This window comes from Mauremys reevesii, linkage group 6 (assembly GCF_016161935.1).
Source record: "Mauremys reevesii isolate NIE-2019 linkage group 6, ASM1616193v1, whole genome shotgun sequence".
Classification (NCBI taxonomy): Eukaryota; Metazoa; Chordata; order Testudines; family Geoemydidae; genus Mauremys; species Mauremys reevesii.
Genome location: NC_052628.1, coordinates 25,968,710 through 25,978,337, shown reverse-complemented (window position 1 = coordinate 25,978,337; position 9,628 = coordinate 25,968,710). Strand labels below are relative to the sequence as shown.

At 41.5% G+C, this 9,628-nt stretch overlaps 1 protein-coding gene across 6 annotated transcripts in view; it reads left to right on the top strand.

The window, feature by feature from the left end:
• Positions 1 to 133: 133 nt before the first annotated feature.
• The window catches only part of LIFR (LIF receptor subunit alpha), an 81,391-nt gene continuing 71,896 nt past the window's right edge, over positions 134 to 9,628 (top strand). For 3 of the 6 annotated variants that reach the window (XM_039543946.1, XM_039543952.1, XM_039543945.1), the window contains exon 1: positions 136 to 356. The gene's annotated coding sequence lies outside the window, so the exon portion shown is untranslated. Of the gene's footprint in view, positions 357 to 9,307; positions 9,389 to 9,628 lie in introns of those variants that run through there. The other 3 variants (XM_039543948.1, XM_039543949.1, XM_039543947.1) reach the window with 3 other exon arrangements.

Genomic DNA, 9,628 nt, shown 5'->3' with positions numbered 1-9,628 from the left:
TCCCCAAGCCGGGCTGCGAGGCCGCCGCCTCCTTCCCCTCCCCCTGCCCCTACCGGCTGGGCAGAGCCCGGGCAGCCGCCGCCGCCGCCTCGGAGCCCGACCCCGGTCCTGCTGTGTCAACGCCAGCGGCCCGCCCGCAGCTCCAGCGCGCAGGCTCCGCTCGCCTCCATCCCTCTCTCCCTGTGGAGACGCCGGCCCCCGCAATCCCCTCCCCGCCTTCCTGCCCCGGCTGCAGCGCAGAGCCGGCAGCTGCAGCGGCAGCCGGAGCTGGGCCCCGTGCGCTATGGGGCGCCCCGCGTAGCTGCTGCTCAGGGCTCGCCGCCCGCGGGACCAGGCTGCGGGAGAGGCGCTAGCGGGTGAGTGTCGGCGGAGGGACCGGTTCGGGGGGCTCTCCCCAGGCTGACCCCCTCCCCGCCGGCAGCCGTGCGGGTAGCGCCCCGGCCGCCTCCCCCAACACGCAGCGCCGAGCCCCCTCTGCCTGGGCCAGGTCAGAGAAACGTCCCGTTACTCCCTAGGTGGCGGGGGTGGAGCCCACGGCCAGGGAGGTGCCCCCCTGGGGGAGCGGGCTCCGTGCCACCCCCTGCCACACGCCGTCCCTCCCGTTCTCCGGGGAGCCATCGCGTCTGTCAGCGGCGCTGCCGCCTCTGCTCGCAGCCCGGTTAGGTCACTGCCGGTGTCGCTTGGCTCGGAATGGGGACCCCCCCCCCGGGTCTGGAGCCGGCGCCTCTCCTGGCCGTCTCCAGTCCTAGGAGGTGGCTGTGTTTACACGCGGGTAAGGGCGGACTCGGCGCTGGCGCTCGCTGATGCAGTTCTGCGTGGGTGGAAACGTGGGAATGCGTTTCTGGCTCTTCTGTGTTGCTGTTCAGTCCCCAACCGTGGGGTGGGCTCCCTGGGCCGGGGGTGATTCTCCGTCGTTTAAGCGGCTTTTTGTTTCAGAATGAAAAATAGTTATCAAATAACTTTACAAAAAAAATCTTTGAACCCCCCCGTGTCGGATGGTATTGGAGGGTAAATAAATGTCCGTTGTGCATGGTAAAGGAATGATCTGTTAGGAACTCCATAAACTCGTCACATCTTAGGATCTATTTATGCTTCTGCTTCCAACTTGAGCGGGAGTTGCATTGAGTTTTGTTTTGTAAACAGCTATTACTTATTCAAGACTGCAGTTGATAGATTGTTTGTGTATTTATTAAATTCTTGAAAGCAAAATGTAAACAAAATTTCTCTTGAGTAAGCAGCATGCAATCCTCCCTTTTTATTTGTTAAATGAGGTTTTTGAGGGAAATTTGGAATATGTATGAATAATTTAGTTCAATTAGTAGTCATATGGGAAATTCTTAGACATGCAGGTGCAATATGACTGATTCTAAAAGGTTGGATTATTTATTCTATGCTGTTTTTTTATCAGTACAGGACTACATATCTAGTCCTAGATCTGTGCAGGGACTTTGTGCCTATTTTAATTTTAAGTGCTCAGTGTTTGTAGAATCATGGAGGTATAGGACTGGAAGGGACCTTGATAGGTCATCTAGTCCGGGCCCCTGCATGGAGGCAGGACTAAGTATTATCTAGAGATCATCCCTGACAGGTGTTTATCTAACCTGTTCTTAAAAACCTCCAATGACAGAGATCACACAACCACCCTAGGTAATTTGTTCCAGTGCTTAACTACCCTTACAGTTAAGAAGTTTTTACTAATGTCTAAACTAAATCTCCTTTGCTGCAGTTGAAGCCCATTGCTTCTTGTCCTGGCCTCAGTAGTTAAGGAGAACAGTTTATCACCTTCCTCTTCATAACATTTTTTATGTACTTGAAGACTATGTCCCTCCCCCCCATCTTCTCTTCTCTTCAGACAAAACAAACCCATTTTTTTTCAATCTTTCTTTGTAGATCATGTTTTCTAGGCATTTAATCATTTTTGTTGTTCTCCTTTCTTCCATTTGTCCACATCTTTCCTGAAATGTGGTACCTAGAACTGGACACAATACTCCTTTTGAGGCTTTATCAGTGTTGAATAGAGTTTAACAATTACTTCTCATGTCCTGTTTACAACACTCCTGCTAATATATCCCAGAATTATGTTTGCTTTTTTTTTTTTGCAACAGCATTACATTGTTGACTCATATTTAGTATATGATTCACTAAAACCCCCAGATCCTTTTCTACAGTACTACTTACTAGGCAATCATCTCTCATTTTGTATTTGTGCAATTGTTTCCTTCCTAACTGTAATACTTTCCATTTGTCCTTATTGAATTTCATCTTATTTATTTCAGCCCATTTCTCCAGTTTGTCATACATATTTCTTTTTTAAAATGCAACACAAAAATGATCTATTTTATAATATTTGAAGTCGCTTAGAAGAGATGAAATTTATAGTGTTGTCACTTAAATTTCTTCAAGTGTAAATAAATTTGACTCAGAACCAACAATATTGTATGATATTTGCTTCCTCTCTCCCTTCTGTGTGAAAGAATTTACAAGTTATAGTGATATATAGGGCTTGATCCTCCTTCTACTGAAGTCAATGATCAACTGCCTGTTAACTTCATTGTAAGTAGGATTGGACCCATGGATAAGTGCTAGTAATTATCTTAGATCAAGTGCCAGAAGCAGCTGTCAGCCTTCATGCCAAGAATTCTCATTCCCACTTTTTTACAGAGATTTTCAGATTTAAAAACACTTAAACTTTTTGTACCAGAGTATTGCAAAAATAGTGTCATAGACCATAACCAAATTGGATAGGTCCTTATTGCCCCCTGAAGGTAGGCTGATTACTTCAAAGACAAAACTGCCTAATGTCTCATGTTAAAGTCCATATGGTTACCAAGCTTAAGTAAAGTAATCTTGATTGTGTCTGTCATTCCAGTTGGAAGTCTGTTCTTCCTCTTCACTTTTCTGCAAAATAATACCTCATTTGAATTCTTGTTATAGTTCTCTCACACCTTACAACCCTTAGTTCTGGCCTATTGAATGACCTTAAACAGATCATCAGACTTAGCCGGTTTAGTACCTCAGAGGTAACTTAAATGTTAAGTCCTGTCACCTCTCAGCCATTTTCTATCAAGATTTAACAATTCTAATTGAACCAGTTTTTCATGTTGTTATAATGTATGTAGGACCATAAGTATGCATGGTTTTTTTTACTAGAAGATAAAGAAAATTCCTGCCCCAAGGATCTTACAGTGTAAGCCATTATCCTGCAAACAGGATATGCTTGTGCTTATCTTTACTACCTTGGATTTCAATGGGACTGCTCACAGTAGAAAAGTTAAGTATACAGGTCTGTCTCATCTTATGCGGGGGTTCCGTTCCTCGGTTAGCGCGTAAAGCGAAAACCACGTATAGTCAAAATTACATTGAGTTGAATGGCGGGCAGAATCACCTGCACTACAGAAACAGTATTTAAATTTTTATTTTTCTCTTTTTTTTGTTTTGTTTTTGCCAACCACGTAAAGCTGAAATCGTGCATGTTAAATGTGCGTAAGATGCAACAGACCTGTATGTATAAGGGTTTGCAGGATCAGGACCTAGTGTAGACCAAGAACAAGAGAGATGGTGGAGGCTGGGGAAAGAGCAGTAAATGTAAGGAGTGGGTCTATGAAATTTTACTATGTCTGAATACTGTTGTCAACAGCCTGCTTGGTGAAGACCCTGGCAAACTACATTCAGCTAACTCTGATTATTTAGATAGAAATATTACTGTTGGGGGAGTATGGTTTTTGTGCAGAGATCAGATCATTTGTGTTAGTTGCACTGCTTGTTTCTTGTTGTTTACATAGGTCTCTTGTAAATCCCTCCTTATCACCATTTAAACTTTTTATAGTCTTTGATAGATCACCTTTGATAAATCTCCGCTGTATTATCTCCAGTTTTTAACAGTATCTTTAATCAGATATAGTGACCTGAACTGGACAGCATGGCTCATAGAAAATATTGTACCCAATCCCTTTGCAGATGCACAAGGAAAAGGAGAGACTTCCCCACTCATCCTTTGGTCCTCCAGGCAGCCAGCTGTGGTCTGGAGTGGGGATTCTCTTTGCAAGAGACATGTAGATACTTATGGATAAACTTGCATATTTATGGTCATAAAGCCACTGCTACAGTGACTTTAACCCAGAAATTAAGGGTTCTGAATATTTTTTAAGGGTTTGTTGTAGAATGGGAACTGCTGCAATAAGGTCAGATCTGTTTTCAGACAGTGCATGGTTTACACATATTATAAGATATTTTTGTGCCTCAGTAAGGCTGTCTGAATATGTAAATCTCCATATACACTTTTAGAACATTATATGATTCTGTAATTCTATCAGTAACTGTCCTGTTAGAGCATTAACTTGTTTTATTGCAGAAATGACTAATGTAATGTTGTTTCATGCCCATTTAATAGGGTTTGTATAAAAACAAGATAGTAAACTTTCCATGTGAAATGTCCAGTTAAAAATAGACCAGTGGCTCAATAGATAGGCTTGTTTTGGTAGTGGGTCAAGTTCATAAAATGGTAGTCTTATTTTTTTAAACACACATTTTATACTGGCTCTGTGGTGTAGAATTAATGTATTGCAAGGTCAGTGCAACTGGATTAGATTTTCATACAGATGACTCAGTAGATGATGTGGGTTTTTTTTCCCCATTCCATTTATATTATTTGTATTACATCCCCTCAAAAGTTGGAGAACCTTTTTATTTATGTATTAATTTGGAATAGGAATGCTGATTTGTATGGCAAATGTAGCCACTCCTTTCTGTGTAGTTCTAAAGCATGTTGGGGCATATTTTTCTTTGTTTTCCTCCAACAGTCTTCTTATATACATTCCTATTAATAAAAGAAATCTACCTTGAAATAAGCTATGGTCCTTTCTTGTGTGTGCTAACCATTGCTATCATTAGTTGAAGGAAGAAATGGAGGGAACAGGAAGCTTCTTAAAACCATGCAAAAGCATTTAAATTGACATAAATTAGGCAAACTGTTTTATACTAAAATCTCACATTGGAGTCTTGAAGTATGAAGTATTTAAGTACAGTGGACTTCAGAGGAATACAATTATGCAAATGAGGTTGAAAACTCATTGCTCAAAACTACAGTGATATAACTTACCTAGATAGGTAGAACTAGGTGGGGAGTGGACCATCTCTATGTTCTATATTTGTACAGTGCCTACTACAGTCCTGGTCCATAACTAGGGCTCCTAAGTATAAGTAGTACCTGGGTAGAACTAGGCCTTCTGATTTGATACATTGATATGGGAGCATTGATTTGTCTCTCTTTTTGTACATGCTACCTGTTTGGCCATTGATTTTTGTTGTGCATTATGTAGAATGACTCTGAAGTGTGGGTAGTGGTGCAACAAGAGAACAAAAATGAATAAAAAAGTGCCTGACTTATGGCCCAAAAGGTTTTAGTTGCCTCTCTCACAGTCCAGCAGCTGTCACTGCTGGACTGAGAGAGGCAGGTGAAAAAATTCCAGTTTAAATGATGGAGCTGCATTTGGAATGCTGCTGCTCCTGTTGTTTTTATTACTGCTTGTATTGCAGTAGTGACTAAAAGGACCCGGTTGGCTCAGGGACCTCTTCTGTTAGGCGCTCTGCAAACACAAAGACCTTACAGTCTATTTAATGTTGAAATTACTCTTCTACTTTCCTGTTTGTAGGCCAGCAGTCAAATTTCAGGCTTTCACTGCCTGATCCAAAATTGTCCCCAGGAGGGATTTCCCATTAGGCCCCATAAAGACTAGGAACCCTGTAAGTTTCTGTTTGTGAAGTTTCCTCTTGTTTATCATTGTCTTCCCTCCCTATGGAGCACATGGAAGATTCAGACCCCTGAACTTACAGATCACTGAAATTCAGCCTGTATTTCAGGGGAAATGCAAGAATTCACGTTTTTGGCAGTGATTCCATGGTTGCTTCATTTCAGTCTCCCATATCAACCACTACCTCTGCAATCCTCCTTAGTAGGGAGGATTCTACTGCATGGGAAGGAGGGAGCGGGGGGCTGGTTTAATTTAAAACTGACTCCTGTGAGTAGGAACTTAAGTCAGAGAATCTCTATGGGTTTGGGGATGTAAGAATCCTGAAGAGTGCCTGTCCACCAACCCTCCTCTTCTAGTCACATTGCAGAACTATTATCCAGGTGAGGTCAAGAGGGAATGTTGCAGCAGAGACAGCTCTCCCTTCCTCCAAAGGCTGAGATCTGCTTGTGATTTGGATGTGGTTCTCGCCAAGGAGGGATGGGAGGCATAAATTAGGCTCCATTTATAAAATGCATCTCATGGGAGCAGGGAAAACACTGTAGCTATGCCCTACTCCTCCCTCTCTCTACGCTGTAAAATTTGCCTCGAAAGAAAGTCCCCACCGCATTCAAATGAAAACTAAGTGGTTCGCCAAAGAAGTTCTGTGATTTTGGTGCTGGGAGTGATTGGGACCAGGACTGCGCATGTCTCACTTGGCGAAATTGTGTGCATTTTGCATCTTAAGAGAGGACTGACATGCTTTCAATTCAGGATTCTGTTTCCCCTACAACAGGTGCTAATACTTTATCAGCACCAAACGATGCAGAGCTTCATTCCCAGCTATAGGGAGTCTGAAGGTGCCACTCTTTAGATAACTAAAGGAGGGTTTCGGCTACATTGTGTGTTCGGTATTAGGGCAGGTCTACACTAGAAACTTGTGCTAGTACAGTAATATTGGTTAGGGGAGTGTATGTATGTGTAGCTTTTGTTTGTTTTTTTAAATGGCATTTTTCTACTGGCAAATGCCCTAGAAGCACTTACACTGGCAAGAAAAGTGCTTTTGCCAGTATAGCTTGTTTCATTTAGGGAAGTGGTATAAACTATTCCAACCTGCATCTATGCTAGGAGTGATCTACATCTATATTAGTGTAGATTCGCCTTTAGAACCTGTAGTGTGTTCTTACGGTATTACATAAATGATAAATGTTTGTGTTAATTTCTGGATTGTAAACATTTGTGAGGAACTTCAGCATGCCTTTAATCTACACAACTCCTTTTTGTTAACACTTCACAAATTATCTGGTGACGTTAGCTAAAGCTTGGGTAACTGGGCACACTACAAGGGTAGTAACTGGGTGAAATTCTGTGATTTGTGATATTCAGGAAGTCAGAATAGATTTTACCCTGTGGCTTTAAAATGTCTGCATATGGACTTGTAAAATAACACTTGAATAATAATTGCTCTTAATACAGCAGAGCAGAAGTATTGCTTATGTCTAATGAAATTTAGAAGAAAATTATGTTGCCCAGTATTATCTGGGCTTCTTCTAACTGTGCTGCTCAAAGGTGGATGGGAATTACAAGCATCCTTTTTTCAGAGGAAATCGCCCAAACTGATATTTTCATATTATTTCTGGTTTTGGAGCAGCTTCAGAGCTTGTGGTGAAAAAGATAGACATTTAATCTTTGAGGTTTTGGAACCACTCGAGCTAGAACAAAGGAGAGAAGCTTTTAATGTTTTAGTCCGTGAGAGACTTTAATAGTGGCACCAAGAAAACTTCTAGTCAGGGTTTATTTGCAGGTTTTGAAGCAGCACCTTTTGTCTATCATCAGGTGTCTACTTGTCCTCCCTTTCCCCTGACCACAGGGGAAAAAATAGAGCTATAGAGAATCCTTGGCACATAAGGCTCTAAGCATATAAATTCATCTGCTTCAAGCAGATGAATTATTAATATTGCATGAGATCCCAATATAGAACAATATTCTCACATCATCCATATTACAGATGGTTGTCTGTTGTCTTTTGCAGTGAAATGATAGGACCTGTTCATAAGAAGATCTGTTTGACCAAATGCTGTCTCACAGGTCATATCAGAGGATCATTTCTCTTAGACATCAGCTTTATAACAAATTTGGGACCCTATGCTACAAACCTTTGTTCAAAGATTTGCTGGATTGGCTCCTTCCATGCTGCCTTTTGTAGGCCCTTTTATTCCTAGGTTAATAGATTGTTTGTTTTTTAAGGCAAGAAGGGACCTGTTGGATCATCTAGTTTGACCTTCAGCGCAACACAGCCTACAGAACTTGACCCAGTAATTTCTCCATCAAGCCTATCATTTCTGGGTGACCATATCTTTTAGAAAGACGTCCAGTTTTGATTTATAGTCTTTAAGTGATGAGGAATCTGCTACATCGCTAGGTCAGCTGGTCCAAGAGTTAATCACCTTCCCTGTTTACAAAATTGCACCTTATTTTAAAGCCAGATTTGTCTAGTTTCAGTTTCCAGCCATTGGATTGTTATGCCCGCTGTCTGCTAGGGTAAAGAACTCTTATGACCTTTGACCACACTTCTGTCCCTGTTCTTTTATTAGTTGTCCCCCGAAATTAGTGGGTTTCTGAGGCCCTGTGGATCCTCCCCTTAGGCTGGTGGGGGGGATCCTTTAGCAAGCCCACCCAGTTTCCTGGAAACCCAATAGATACTATCAGAAATCTTCTCTCCATGTGAGTACTTGCAAATGTTCAACAAGTCACATTAAGCTTCTAATGGATGAACTAAATAGGTGGAGCTTCTTGTGGTCTCTTGCAGTAAGGCATGGTATCCAGACTGGGCCACTCTTGTAGTTCTTCATTTGTCATGCCCACTTTTAGGAGAGTATGCTTGATTATGCAAGAGAATGGACTCAGTGATTATTTAAACAATTTCTGTCACTAACTTCTATGATAGCATTTGTAAATTTTACTTTTATTCTCTTGAGTTATGTTACCTCACAGCACCATGTTGTTACTATAAGGAATATAATATTTTTAAGACCAGGGGCCTTATGTAATAAGATTGACACAGCTTTGGGCTATGCTTGTTCTTTGTTTTATAAAACCAGCTGTTGGGGGAAGGGTTGTATGTGTGTTTTCAGACCGGTAAGGATATTGAGTGTAAATGGCCTATATTAGAAAATTGCTGATTGAAAACATGACTAGATTTAATTACTGATATTATATGCACATTAATAGTATTACTGTATTTCTTTTCTGTGTAGTTCATCTTTGGAAACTTGTGAAGTAGAAATTCTATTATTTTAGGGTTTTAATTCTTAGTTTGTTGATGACTTCAAACAAATAGTGGAAGCTGGGAGAAAAAGGATGCAGTAAGTTCTGATTTACTATAGGTTGTTGTAATGGGAGTCAATAAAGGGACAATGTCAACTTTAAAATAACTTTGAACTTTTAAAAAATTGTTTTTTGAAGTACTACATCTGCTGTAGTTCCCCTGTGGTTTTAGAAATGCATTTTCCTATTTTTCCATTTTTTCCCTTCAGTTTGTGTATGCAGAGCCCATTCAAGCAGGGAGAACTGATTTAGACCCTAACCCTGCAAAATACATATGCACACAACTAAGTATTTGCATTATTGGAACCTAAATATTATATGCAAAGTGCTGTCAGGTAAGCTGATTCTCCCCTCTCTCCCCCATTCTCCCAGTTACAATAAATGCTTCTTGTAATTAGTATCAGAGGGGTAGCTGTGTTAGTCTGGATCTGTAAAAGCAGCAAAGAATCCCGTGGCACCTTATAGACTAACAGACGTTTTGCAGCATGAGCTTTCGTGGGTGAATACCCACTTCGTTGGATGCAAGTAGTGGAAATTTCCAGGGGCAGGTATATATATGCAAGCAAGAAGCAAGC